The sequence below is a fragment of the Pleuronectes platessa genome, chromosome 19 (genome assembly GCF_947347685.1).
Source record: "Pleuronectes platessa chromosome 19, fPlePla1.1, whole genome shotgun sequence".
Lineage (NCBI taxonomy): Eukaryota > Metazoa > Chordata > Actinopteri > Pleuronectiformes > Pleuronectidae > Pleuronectes > Pleuronectes platessa.
In genome coordinates, this window is record NC_070644.1 from 4,762,607 (window position 1) to 4,777,109 (window position 14,503).

Genomic DNA, 14,503 nt, shown 5'->3' on the forward strand with positions numbered 1-14,503 from the left:
CCCCACACTTGTAATGAGAGGAAATAAGCTTATTCGACCAATAATTGGCTCGAATGTTATTGAGCTCATTATAGACAGCGAACTGAAACAGTCCAACACCACTGACCGGGAACAGATGGGATATGCGGTGAGGGCCGTATTTCCTGACCTTGGACCGACTCAAGCAAAAGCCTTTGTGGAACAAATTCGTGCTGAGCAGACAAATGAGTATGTTGTCAAGACAAAGAAGGAGAGGATCAACATACCAAAACACACTTCTATCCAGGTGGAGGGCCATGTGCACATGTGTTCACCACAAGATGACATCACACTAATCATGGAGCCCGATGTGAACCCCCGCTGGACAGAGGGGCTCGAATTCTGTGACACACTCGCAAAAGTGATTAAAGGTAACAAACCATCAATAATTTCGAGAGTGCAGAACCCCACAGACCATGACATAGTGTTAGCAGGGAGAACTGTGATTGGCACTGTCCAGCCCATTCAGGCAGTTTACCCAGCCTCTATACTAGAAGGATCAAGCCCTGCCCCTCACATGAAAGTGGAAATGAACCAAGATGCTGACAATGTATGGGACCCACCTGTGAATCTGAGTCACCTTAGTGAGTCAGAGCGAGCAAGAGCTCACCAGATGTTGAGGGAGGAGTCTGCATCCTTTTCACGAACAGATGATGACATTGGCTGCGTAGAAGAACTGCAACTCAAGATATCACTGAAAGACACAGAACCTGTTGCAAAAACCTGCCTTTCAGTGCCTAAGCCATTGTATCGGGAAATGAAAGACTATTTGCATGATCTCATCACACAGGGCTGGGTTCAGAAATCAAATTCACCTTATGCATTACCAGTCGTCTGTGTTCGGAAAAAAGATGTGAGTTTAAGGCTATGTATTGACTTCCGTGAGGTGAACAGAAAAACTCTCCCTGATCGCCAGACTATTCCCAGAGTACAAGATATCATGGATGGTCTTGGAGGAAACTCCTGGTTCTCACTGTTAGACCAAGGCAAAGCCTATCACCAGGGTTTCATGGCCAAAGAGAGCAGACCTGTGACTGCTTTTGTAACTCCCTGGGGCCTCTATGAATGGATTAGGATCCCCTTTGGCCTAATGAACGCCCCAGCTGCCTTCCAGCGTTGCATGGAGGAATGTTTGGCAGGACTGAGAGATGAGATCTGTATTCCATAATTAGATGACACTTTGGTTTTTAGCAAATCATTTGATGACCATGTAGAGGATGTGAGGACAGTACTACAGCGACTACGGCAGTATGGGATATAGCTGAAGCCTAGTAAGTGTGAAGTGTTCAGGCATGAGGTCCGATACCTCGGGCGGATGGTGTCTGCTGAGGGCAGTAAAATGGACCCGGCTGATACATTGGCTATGAGAGCTTTAAAGGAGAAGAAGCCAAGAACTGTAGGAGAGGTGAGGGCAGTCATGGTACTACTGAGCTACTACCGACAGTACATTAAGAACTTTTCTCGAATAGCGGGACCCCTGTATGCTCTACTCGAAACAGACCCTGAGGCAGCTAAACAAAAACCCAGCTATGCAAAGACAAGGAATGTAAAAGGAAAAAGCAAAGGGACACCTTCACATAAGGTGATTACATGGACTGACAAGCACCAGCAGATCCTGGAAAAACTGATCGACTGTCTGGTGGAGCCGCCGATACTTGGATTTCCGGACTTCCACAAACCCTTCATCCTGCATACAGATGCTTCAAATCAAGGCCTAGGGGCAGTGTTGTATCAAGAACAGGAGGGACAGCTACATGTTATAGCGTATGCATCCCGCACACTGACCAAAGCTGAGAAAAATTACCATCTTCATTCCGGTAAATTAGAGTTTCTCGCATTGAAGTGGGCTGTTACTGAGCGTTTTAGAGATTATTTGATTAGTTCACCGTGCACTGTGTACACAGATAACAACCCGCTTACCTATGTATTGTCGACAGCCAAACTCAACGCCACAGGATATAGGTGGGTAGCTGAACTAGCTTAATTTTCACTTAACTATCAGATATCGTCCGGGAAAAGAGAACGTTGATGCTGATAGTCTTTCAAGAATGCCTTGTGAAATAGGAACAATGATAGAAGAATGTACAGAGGAAATGTCTTCTCCTTCCATACAAGCAACAGTGCAAGCGGTGGGAACAGTGGATGCGAACACAGTGTGGTTCACGAGGGCGATCGAGAGTGCAGAGAGAGATGTGGGGGCACCAATGTTTTTTTCTAGAGCAGCTATACGTCAAGCCCAGAAAGATGATCAGAATGTTGGCCCTGTTGTACATGCTAGACAATTAGATAAGAAGCCAGTGGGGCAAGAACTGAAATTATTCAGTGCTCAGAGCAAGTGTTTACTCAGGGATTGGGAGAAACTCAGCCTAGATGGAGACGGAATACTTCACAGAGAGACTGCCAACAGAAAACAACTGGTACTACCAGAGAAGTACAAGGCAACAGTTCTGAGACAACTTCACAATGAAATGGGACACCAAGGTATGGAACGAACAACATCCCTCATTCAAGATCGTTTCTTCTGGCCACACATGCAGCAAGAGATAGAGCATTACGTGTCTCGGATTTGTACATGCCTCAAACAGAAGAAGCCCTCTAGACAGACTAGAGCCCCTCTCAACCCCATCGTCACGACACAGCCATTTGAATTAATATCCATTGACTTCCTGCACTTAGACAAATGTAAAGGGGGTTATGAATACATACTGGTGATAGTTGATCATTTTACACGATTTGCACAGGCTTATGCTACAACTTCTAAGTCCGCCAAGACAGTTGCAGATAAAGTGTTTAATGATTATGCACTGAAATTTGGATTTCCTTTGAGAATTCACCATGATCAGGGAGGTGAATTTGAAAATCAGTTATTTGCAAAGCTGCAGAAGAACTGTGGAGTGATGGGTTCAAGAACCACACCGTACCACCTAGAAGGGAATGGTCAAGTTGAACGTTTAAACAGAACACTGCTGCAAATGTTGAAGACGCTCACTGAAAAGCAGAAATCGAATTGGAAAGAGTCACTTCCAAAGCTCATTTATGCATATAACAGCACGCGCTGTGAAGTAACCGGATTCTCTCCATTCTATCTCTTGTTTGGGAGGTCACCAAGGCTGCCTGTTGACATAATGTTTGGTTTGATCCTGAGACAGGAACTGCAGATCAACAGGAGTATCTGAGAAGATGGAAACAACAGATGCAAGAGGCCTATGATATTACAGCAGGAAATGCTAAGAAATGTGTTGAGAGGAGCAAGAGAAATTATGACTCTAAAGTGAGGAGTTCTGTGCTGCACAAGAGTGACCGTGTCCTCGTCCGGAATCTGACACCCAGAGGTGGGACGGGAAAGCTTCGGAGCTACTGGGAAGAGTGCATTCATAAAGTCATCCGTCAAATGGGAAAAGACATGCCCATCTATGAAGTACTGCCAGAGCAAGGTAAAGGGAGAGGAAGCAGGATACTACATCGTAATCTCCTGTTGCCATGTGACCACCTACCACTTGAAATCCAGCTAAAACCTGCAACATCTAAGAGACGAATAACAGCTCAGACCAGCAGAGACAAGACAGAACCTCACCAGGAAGAGGAGGAGGATGATAGTGATGAAGATGACTGTGGGTACTATCAGATGCCCAGGATTCTGCCTCAGCCTGTGATGAAGCCACGGGTAATCACAGACAGAGAGGATGCTGCTGACAGGGAACTCACAAGGCCTTCACAAGATGTGCAGCATCAGTGCCAGGACATACCCCCACCGCAAGAAGCTCAGGACAGAGGAGTTGCGCTGGATGAAGAAGAGACATTAGGCCAAGGAGAGAGAGTTCAAGAAGGACTTGCTTTGGGAAAGGAAATACAAGCACCGCCGTCACCTGTTCCGAGTGAAAGTAACAGAGAAGTTGAAACAGGATGCCAGCGACCAGTGAGAGAGAGACGACCTCCGAGGATCTTCACATACAACCAGCTAGGCAACCCAGTTTGTTACTGCTTTGGACCCCAAAGCAACTTCAGGTACTGGTGCCTGCCAGGATCCTACAGAGCAATCCAAGGGACAGGTACGTGGATGGCCCCAGTGCAGCAGTTTAACTACCAGCCTGTTGTTCCTCACCGAGAAGGCATTTATACACACGCCCCACATACACTCATGGACTGTTAAAAAACTCAAGTGCTTGTATATATGTATTATATGCATTCATGGACTGTGGAATAAGCTGTGTGTTCCAACAAGCTTCATGCGATGATGGACTTTCTTCAAGCAGAGTGTTTGTACTTAGATCATATGTGTGGACCATTTCAAAAGAGAACAGCTGCATTATATGCCCTTGCTGACTACTTGTAAATATGGATAAGTGATATTACCGTTGACTATGATGTCGGGACGACATCTATGTTGAAGGGGAGTGTGTGGTGGATGTGTTATTGTTTAATATTGTTTGTAAGTGTTTACAGGGATTTAATTATCAGTGACATCTGCGATCTGTTGCTTTGGCCTTTGGGTTGTTTTCATACTGGGGTTCCGGGTTTGGACAGCAGAGGGGGTGGCTCGTTCATTATCCATGGACTTGAAGCCAGTGAACAACGTGTCCGTTTCATTCCTGCACTTTTCCCCTATTTTAGGGGCGTAACATATGAACTGCTTAGACTTAAGAGTTTGTTCTCGTTAAGTTTTTTCATAAACGTGACTTTTTGTCCGGATGTACTCTGTAGGAAACTTCCTTTCCCTTCACATCTCTGAGGCAAATGGCCGGCGACCACGAAGCGGAGCGGGGAAGATTAAAGAAGAGACGCGCTATGCTGTATAAAATACATTCTCCAGGTTTACTTTATCTGATCCCACTCATCATTGTGTTTTCACAGCCCTACACACACACAACGAGGCAGTCACTGCACATTAGGCCAAGATACCAGCTGCCAGTCCGGATTTGCAGTGTGGAAAATTGTACATAACGCCATTGTACATAAGCAACTGTTTAGTAATTGTGTTTTTTTGCTGTGGATCTTCCAACGATGATGTAGCCAGGCTATTTCCGTTTATTGATAATATACTCATGTTACTCATGTGGTTTTCCAGCTGCCTGTACAATGACGTACTAAGACACACTATGAGCCAGTATGAAGGAACTTCCTGTACATCCAACCGGACCTTGCAGCTCTTGCAGCAGCATTGAGAAGGTCAGGAGTCGAAAGAGAAGAGAGAGGGTAAGGTTAGATTCAGTGGCGGCTGGCCAATAGGGGGCGCTAGGGCGCCGCCCCACCTGATTGAAAAAAAATTATTTTTATTTTTTTATTTTTTTCAAAATAATAATTTAAGTACTGCTTATTCTACAAATAAATATGTTTTGAATAATCAAGAACCAGTCATACATATAATATAAACCATTAGTTAGGGGATAATTTGTGTCCATGGTCATTTCTCCTCCCTCCTGGGGCGCTGGGAAAGTCGCCCCAGCACTGCAGCAGCTCAGCCAATGGTAGGCTGTTGCTGAGGCAAAAAAACACATAGCAACGGGTAAATTAGCCAATGAGCGTCATCAAATTTGATAAGCTTGGGGCGCTAAAAATATCGCCCCAAGCTTTAAGTATCCTAGTGTGGCCAGATGCGGGTGCCCTCCCTGCCACTGGGGGCGCTGTCAGCCCCTATTTAAGGCAGCAGCCCACTCTTACTCACGTCTCCCTGGCGCTGTTGTTTCGTTCCGGGACCTTGGTCGGCACACTTGACTGAGACACCTTGTCACATTGCCGGACTGGCTTACAGCGTGGAGTCGCTCCACCGGGGAAGACGAGTGCGGTAGCGCGCACCAGCGGGGTGAGTAACGTTGTCTGCCGCTCTTGCTTCTATCATGCCATAGCTGACCCTGATTCCACCTTACAGCTAATGCTAACTGTATATAGTTAACTTTAATCATCCACCTGTAAATATTACAATAATATACAATGATATTGTAATTTGTACTAAGAGTATTCACTAATATATGTAATCCAATTGGTACATTTTATGTTCCTATGAGACAGTTTTTCTTTGTATATAGTTATTTTTAATCATCAACCACTTGTAAATGTCTCTCAAGAACTTGAATTTTGTATTAAGAGTATTCACTAATATACATCTCATATCATTGTCATTATCTGTCAAACTGTTGTTTTTAAAGGGCAATTAAATAATTATTGTTTATCCCTAAAACAATGGTATCTTTTGGTTTGGGCTCTTTTATTGGGATAGTTACCGAAAGCTTCTGGCACCTACAGCCCCACCTAGAATAATTTTCACCAGCCGCCACTGGTTAGATTCATTAGATATTTTTTCAGTTACATGTATAAGTGTATGTTGTCATTTTACTGAGCTAATTGTACTGATTTTGTTAACACTGATTGAAGCGGGACAGATGACATGGATCCATCCTTCCACAGCCAGGAGCTCACCGACCTGTGTGCCACACTTCAAATAAGACTGGAAGCTACACTGGATCTCACAACTACACACCACAGACGTCCACACACTGGGGCAGATTCAGACAGAGTCCCACAAAGAACTTGTGACTCCGAGACAAATTTCAAGCTTCACCTGATTAGTTTTTCACTGGCTAGGCCAGTTGTGTTTTTACAATATGTGTGCTGTATGAGTCAAGTTCTGTTGAGTCAATAAAGCTTTGACTCAACATTTACCTTGTTCATGTTTTTTTCCCCTCTACAATCTGTTCGACATATAACATCAAGCATCACATGAATGAATGTAGTCTGCAGTAACTGCAGTGCTTTTGGTAAAGGCTAACTTATAATTAATAATATATATATTATTTAATAATATATATTATTTATAATTATTAACATTGTGTGGGAGGGGTTTTACCAACGTGTCTATTATAATGACCCAGGGTGACCAACAGCCGCAGATCTACCAGCCAATCACAAGTGACTTTTAGTTTCAAAGGGCTGTGTTTTCATCCAATGGTGAAGTGAGATAAGTTCTCAAAAGTGATTTCGCTGGAATTCATATGCTAATTAGATCTAACCTTCGCTCCGCGACGTCAGGCGGCACTCCCCAGCAGCAATCACACCTCCAAAGCCCCCACCACTGTGATAGCGGGAATATGTTTCTGCCCGTTGTGTCATGGACGAACTGTCAGGAATTAGGCGAGTTTGCAAGTGTTTGAAGTGGTGAAAATTCGGCTTTTCGTCTAGTGAACGGGATGTTGATGCCAGATAAACTGACTTGATCTGGTTAATTTCGTTATATGAATGCTTTTTAGATAATTTGATTAAAATTCCAAAAGCAGTCCAGGTTTTATGAACTTTAAATTGAGAAGCCTATTTTATAAAATTATTTAATTATAGAATGCAACTAAACATACAGCATATAACTATACTGCAACTAGTAATGTTATCCTGTATTCAATTCAGATAATATTAGATACAATAGGTTATGATAGTTGATTACACTGTTGTAATGATTTTGTTATAATCTACATTTGCCTAACGCCGGGTTCACACCGGACGCGGAAGCGACGCCAAAGCGTGGCGTAAGCGCAGTGCCAAGCCTCTGGCTCCCATCCACTCCCATGTTAAACCCTTGTGCCAGTCACACCGGACGCTGAAGCGCCGCGCCACGCCGCGGCTGCCTAGCGCCGTGAAGCAATCGTTTTCGGCGTCGAGTCTATTTTTTCCGCTTGACGCGAGTGTATCGCGACAGGAAACACACTGGAAAATGATGTTAAACTATATTTTATATGATATAAATGATCAAATATGCATCCCATACTTTGTATTCACCTTCTGTTGTCTTGGAGTTTTAATTTTACCACTTTTACCAACCACATTATTAAATGTCCCCCTCTGCCCATCCACTACAGCCACACAAGCAGTCATACAGATAAAAAGAGAGAGGGGGGGGCTACGTATTCTCCACATAGGCTTGAGTGGAGAATACGGAATTTACCCTCGACACCCGACATTTACCGGAGCAAACAGCGGAGAAGTTCTTCAACATGGATGACATTAAATCAATAATTGAAGTGGAGAAGTACAGTGAGTTGTATGATCCTCGGAACATGTTGTATAAAGACAACACCAAAAAAGACACATGCTGGGACGCTGTTGCTTAATGTCTGAGCAACAACTAAGTATATGCTTGAAAAAAATGATTAAATGCCGTTTTTACTGCAGGCTGATAACAGCAGAAGTATGTGATATTATTAGTAATGCGCAGCGCTTTGCCGTCGCTACTGCATCCGGTGTGAACCCGGCGTAATACATCTTCTGCTTTAATAATAACTGTGCTGTACTGAATGAGTTCTCGTAAAGCTGTAATTTTACACCATTTTAAAGTTAGTTTTCTGCAGCAGAAAAAATATTTGAGTTATAGTTCAAACTGTCAATCCAGAATATAATCTCCATCTGCCACATTTATGTGGACTTGAAGAGGGAAAAAGAAGAAGACAATCTGGATGATTTATCGGTAATAATTGATAATATCTCATGTAAAAAAATCCAGAATATAATCTCTGAAAAAATACTGAGTTATATGACTCCACACACACAGAGACATTGGTGTTGTACGGAGGTGAGAGTCTTTTGAGGGTGTGAAGGAATTACAGAGGAAAAAGTTGACTCGTTTATTTTTTATTCATTTGTTTTACAATGTAAATCGTGTTCAAAGTTTACAGGCATGTAAAAGCATAAGATGACAATCAACAACAAACTGCTTTAAACGCTATACTTAAACCAGTTGATTTAAGGTTGCTAAAATAATGTCCCCTGATACCTTAAATTTACATGAGATATTATCAATTATTACCGATAAATCATCAAGATTGTCTTCGTCTTTTTCCCTCTTCAAGTCCACATAAATGTGGCAGATGGAGATTATATTCTGGATTGACAGTTTGAACTATAATTTGCAGAGGTGTTATAGTCAGTGGATCAGCAGCAGTTTAAGCTCTGCGCCGGATGCGGCGGGCCAGCTGGATGTGCTGGCAGCGTGCGGATCAGCAGCTCCGTAGATTCCCGTTCATGTCCGGGTGGACGTGCAGCATTATGGAGGTGCCGGGCGATTTTCCCGTGCGCCGCCCGCACCGCGGTCACCGGCGAGATGAGCTCGCTCTGTGTGGCCGACACGTCGGCCGAAGACTCTGTGGGCAGATGAACCCGATCATTGATCCAAACACACGGTCGGGAGTTGAACGATTCGTTCATCTGCCGGGTACGAGTCTTTGGATCGTTTGCACCCCCCCCCCCCCCCCCTGAAACGAACGAATGACTCAAAAAGAGATTCGTTCATTTTACTGAACGAGATTCAAAGAATCGACACGGTAAAAAGATCCGAACTTCCCATCACTACAAAGCACAACGATTAAAAAGTATGTTATTAAGGAGCGCTCTGTATCATTCATCGTGTTTGTGTGCGTCTGTGTGTGTGTGTGTGTGCAGCGCCGCCGCTCCCAAAACGCGCACTACGCGCTGTGCGTTGGGCACCAAGTCCTGAGGGGGCACCAAAAAAAAAGCAACTGAAAAATCATCATAGTTATAATAATTATGTAGCCGAGCGTTTGGTTGTATCATAAGTCCGGCTTCAGCCGACAAAGGACACGAGAGCAGGTCATGTGCTCGGGACAGCACACCCGTTTATCCTCAGTTCATTTTACAACTTCACTCATCACAGCACCCACTTCCTTTAAACCCCCTTTCAAAATAAGAGTCACTACCAACAACCCACTTAAAACCGGAAATACAAATCAACCCTCAACAATAACGTCATTAAATAAATTAGCTTACAATTATAATGCCGATATTATTTCAGTATAGAAATATTAGATACCTTTTATCCATGTATATCACAAAAAAGTCAGAACAAGAGATATATTAAATTGCTCAAAAAAAGTTAAAGAAGATTGACTATTCTTGTTTAACTTGTTTATTCTTGGAATCATACTACTTCCCCATCGTGCACAAATGACTGACAGACTTTTGGCCAATTTGGTCTTTTGCAAATGCAATGCAGCATAGGGCCCTGACATATAAAAAGCACAACCCCGTTCATTGTTATGTTCAAGTATTTGTTATGTTTCTCACATGTACACACAAACACAGACAATATGAGGTGAGATAAATGAGATGAGATAAACACAGGACAGGACAGAAACTGCTGTGGAACTAGTTAAAATGCTAAATACAATGTTAGCACTTTTGTACAAATAATTACAGTTGCACTTGTTTTTTCAAATGTGTTCATTCTGTAGGAGTGGTTTAAAATGAAGAATATTCTTGCAAAATATGAGTTAAATGTTAAAAATGACTGGTTAATAGTGCAATAGGGAAGTGCAATGTTGGCACAATTTTTTTTCTGTAATTTCAATTGCACTTGTTTTAATAAATAAATAAATACAGATTTGAAAAGCATACATGATCTGTGTAAATATATTATTACTCAGTGATCAAAAGGACTCGAAAAGACTTGAAACTCAAACTGCAGGACTTGGACTTGACTTGAGACTTGTCAGTGTTGACTTTGGACTTGACTCGGGACTTGCCTGTCTTGACTTGGGACTTGACTCGGGACTTGAGGGCAAAGACTTGAGACTTACTTGGGACTTGCAAAAAAATGACTTGGTCCCACCTCTGATAATTTGTAACTTTGATCCTGACTCTTTTTCTCTCTTTCACTCTCAAAAAGAATTCTGGATGCATAATGAAACCAACATCAACGGAGCGGGGCTGCTGAATGTAACCAGCATCAAAAGGGTGGAAATCTCAGAAGAAGCCCTGTTGTTTCTTACAGGCTCTGTGTCCACCATCTTCATTCCTTCCTTCTATACTCTGGTCTGCCTCCTCATCATGCCGATCAACATCTGTGCAGTGGTGGCCTTCACTCTGAGGATCAAACCCAAGAAGCCGGCGGCCATCTACATGTTGAATCTGGCCTGTGCCGATCTGCTCTTTGCTGTGCTGCTCCCCTTCAAGATTTTCTACGACTTTGGCGGCAACAACTGGATATTCGGCTCGCTCATGTGCCGTGTGGTCACTGCAGCCTTCTACTGGAACATGTACTGCTCTGTTCTGCTCATAACTTGCATCAGTGGGGACCGTCTCCTTGCTGTAGTCTATCCTATTGACTCTCTGTCTTGGAGCAGGCCATGGAACGCAATCATGGCCTGCGTCGCCATGTGGATATTATCCTTCGCTGGCACTGTGCCCCTTGTCCTCCACGACCAGACTTTTCCCCTCAGTCAGCTGAACATCACCACCTGCCACGACGTCCAGTCTGTGCACAAGATAATCTTGTACTACAAGTTCTACTTCATCGTCCTGTGCTGCGCCTTCTTCTTCCTGCCTCTGCTCTTCACAATGGTGTCCTACACTCGACTGATCTGGGCACTGAGCAGAGTCCCACACGGCGTTCTAGGACGTTCACGCAGGAGAACAAGAGCAGTGGTGATGGCTGGAACAGTGCTGGTGATATTTGTGCTGTGTTTCACACCAACAAACTGTCTACTGATGGCCCACTATCTGCAATTTAACGGAGGTGCTGAGGCGATCCAAGAGAGCACTGAAGGCTCCTACGCAGTGTTACTGTGATCCCCTGGTCTACTACTTTGGCTCATCCCAGTGCCAGAAACATTAGTAGCGTCGTTAGTAGCTTAACTAGGATGAGAACAACCTGATCCAGTGACCTGCAGGTTGACCTCCACCTAGTCTTCATACCATAAAAACTCAATTTTGGAGACAAATGAAAACCAGGGTTTCTTCCAAACCAAATGCTTTCAATCAGATAAAATAGATATACTATATGACCAACACTGCAGAATAGTTGGATGGATCTCTCTTGTCGACAGTGGTCAACAAGCAAAGTAGCCCTGAACCCATGCTCAATTCAATAACATTGCTCTCTCTGCCTCTCTCTCTTCCCAGAGGTGTGGCGATCACAGACGTATGTCATGAAACCACATTCCATTCTGTTCTGAAAACCAGCTCATTTAATTGAATGACTGAAGCAAAGAGCAAACAATGTTTAAACTGTCTTGATCTGGTTAATATTGCTTTATTACTGCTTTGAGGTAATTTGATAGAAATTCCAAAAGTGGCCCAGTATGAACTTTAACCCTTGTGTGGTGTTCGGGTCTGTGGGACCCGTTTTCAATGTTTGCTAAAAGAAAAAGTATGCGATTAATAATTTTTTCAACCTCAAACTCAATGGCCTTGGCTCATTTTCTGTGATGAACATATAAAAGAACATATTTTCGATGACTGTACACGGTACACCCCCCCTACACATTTACATTACATATGTGGTGTTCGGGTCCACTGGACCCAGGGGTAAGAAAAGTGTAGAAATTGAACCTTTTAAGCACTTCTTCTTCCTCATTGCTGCACATTTTACCCTGTGTCTTGCAGGAAACATTCTTAATTATTTTCTCACAATATCCAAGCTGCAAATTGGGGCTGGATACAACAAATACATATCTTTGAACATGTGGCTCCTTATCACAATCAATGAACATATGGCGAAAAGATTCCCTGCTCAGAGGGCCTTAGAAATGATTTTTGAAGAGTGAAAAGCTTTGGAAGACAATGAAGAGGAAGAGTTTTGAGAATATGAAGATCATATTCAGACTCTAAAAGTGAGTTTGAAAAAAGAGGATGAGAATGATAATCAGCCAGCTTCAAGAAAAGCCCGTCTGCAGCCAAACACAGGACTCACCCATCAGCAGCCAGCAAGTGGAGAAATATGGAGGTCAAAAGAAGTTGAATGGTCTTTCGCCCAATGGAGTGAGCCAACCCGCATGGCTACCAATGTAATAAGGATGCAACCAGTGCCAACACAGATAGCAGTCACTCATGTACAGGACATCAAGTCTTCTTTTGAACTTTTCATCCCAGATTCCATCCAGAAAATCATTCTAGATTGCACTAATTTGGAGGGACAGTGTGTTTTTAGAGAGGTGGAATGAGATTGACCAAACCAATTTATTTTCATAATTTGGGGTTCTTATCCTTGCTGGAGTTTTCAAATCCACAGGGGATTCCACAGAATCCCTGTGAGATGCAGAAACTGTCAGAGAACTTTCCGAGGAATAATGTCTCTGAAAATCTTCCAGATGATTTCCAGGATTATCTGCTTTGATAACAGAGACGAGAGACCAGCTCGGCGGCAGAAAGACAAGCTAGCTGCTGTTTTTTTCTTTAATTGCATTTTATCAAAAAAGACAAAAAAAACCCCTTTTATTCATATATGTGATTAAACAGGGGTAAATGACAAATATTAACCATATATGCTGTTTATATTGCTTGCTATTAGGATAAAGAAAATATCTGTTAAGTATTTTTACATAAATTGTTATAGCTGTATTGATTTTAAGACCCAATAATGCAGTGGGTCCACCAGACCCGCAAACATTGGCTGTGCGACAAAAACATGAACACCATACAAGGGTTAAATTGCGAAGCCTATTATATAAAGTTATCCATCTATAGAATGCAGCTAAACATACACCATATAACTATACTGCAACTAGTAATGTTATCCTGTATTCAAATCATATAATGTTAGATATATTATGTTATGATAGTTGATAACACGGTTGTGATGATTTGTTATAATCTACATTTGAGTATTACACCCTCTGCTTTAAACACATTTATATATTATTTTACAGAATATAGCTTCACCATATATTAGTAGAGCTGCATGATTTGGCACAAATTACTGAGCATTTTTTTAAACACGCTTCTCTTAAACTTGAAAATTCATAATAAACTTGAAAAAAGTAAGAAACCTGAACACGGACCTCTCCCATACGGTTTAAAGTAAAGATTTAATTTGGCCTGATTGATGAGAATGAAAAGAATAATAAATTGTGGACATGGTAAGATCCATGCTGCCCTCTACTGGTGATAAATGTGCTGTACTGAATGTGTTCCAGTAAAGCTGTAACTTGACACCACTTTAAGGCAGTTTTCTACACCTTATGGCGCAATACTAAAATAATTGGAAATACTTTATTAAATGAGACCACACACACACAGACACACATATATTGGTGATGTGCGGTGGTGAGAGTCTTCTGAGGGTGTGAAGGAACTCCTGAGGAAATGCTCTAACCAATTCATTTTTAATTAATTTGTTTTACTATGTAAATCGTATATTCAGAATCACAGTGTGTGTGTTTATGTGTTTGTGTGTGAAAACCTGACACAGGTTGTGGTTCATGCATGGACGCTACACTCTGTACCCATGGCCAGTGAGATAAGAATTGCTGAGTCATTATAAAAAGATTGATGTATCCACCATGTCTTTATTCCCTTCTGCTAAAGTCAACAACACAGCACAAACGCAAATGTAAACTCATCCTCACCCAACAAGTTTTCTTTGAAGCACATAGTTTTAGTGCCAGTACAAATAATTTTGTACTTACTTTCACATGTAATTGAATATTGTTACAAAGTTGTGTTGCATCTTTTTCGTGGCAGAGCATCCCTGAAAACAAAGGAGGAGATGGTC

The 14,503-nt window shown here is 42.4% G+C and overlaps 1 pseudogene; it reads left to right on the plus strand.

Annotated features, from left to right (window-relative positions):
* Positions 1-3,211: 3,211 nt before the first annotated feature.
* LOC128425184 (proteinase-activated receptor 1-like) lies at positions 3,212-11,626 on the plus strand (annotated as a pseudogene).
* Positions 11,627-14,503: the final 2,877 nt, after the last annotated feature.